The sequence below is a fragment of the Alligator sinensis genome, unplaced genomic scaffold, assembly GCF_000455745.1.
Source record: "Alligator sinensis unplaced genomic scaffold, ASM45574v1 scaffold2476_1, whole genome shotgun sequence".
In the NCBI taxonomy this organism is placed as follows: domain Eukaryota; kingdom Metazoa; phylum Chordata; order Crocodylia; family Alligatoridae; genus Alligator; species Alligator sinensis.
In genome coordinates, this window is record NW_005843298.1 from 1 (window position 1) to 840 (window position 840).

Sequence of the window (840 nt, forward strand, 5' to 3'; positions counted from 1 at the left end):
AGCATGGGCTTTTTAACCAAGACAGGATGCTTGGTTAAATGACCTCCGAGGTCCCTTCCCACCCTCATTTCTATGCTTCTAACTCTTGCTGCTTTCCTAGATAGATGGAAAGATACTGTCAAAGCTGGTCTTCCCATCTATCTAGTTCTTTATCTAGCCATTTCCACAGCACTGGAGCAACCGGCTATGTTGCTGGCTGTCGGGAAATTGCAGGGAGGCAGCTGATACTCTTCTGCGGTCAGACATCAGCCTCTAAAACACATCTCCCAGCCGCTCTCCTGATGCCTCCCATCCATCGCTGTTGTCTTGGCAAGCCGCATGGAGCACCCAGAAATTAAAATTCAATCCCTGCCTCGTTTTGAAGGCGGCGTGTGGCATTTTAAAATGTTAGGCTTGAAAGTTCAGTTGCGAACGGGTCGTGTTCTCGTTCTGACGGACGACAGGAGGTTCTGTGCAATAGAAACCCTGCCGCCTTCCTCTCTCATGAAACAGGAGGCAGAAGGAGAGAGGCTGGCAAAAAACATAACAAAACAAAACAAAACAAAAAACCACGTGATGCCAGCCACTAGAGATAAGTGCCGGCCCTGAAATGGGGGGTGACAGGGCTGCAGTTCCTTGCTAGAGCTCTTGGAAGCAATTCGCAGGAGGTTTTCACTCTGGAATCCCAAGGTAGGTGGCACTCGCATCGCCACGGCCCTCTGCACCGCTTCTGCACGTGGGTCACGGTGGCACGGCCCTCTGCACTGCTTCTACACGGGGGCCATGGTGGCAGGCATGGCTCTGGAAAGGATTTGATACCCCAACGGGACTCGGCTCTAACGCAATGAAAAGCTCAGTGCC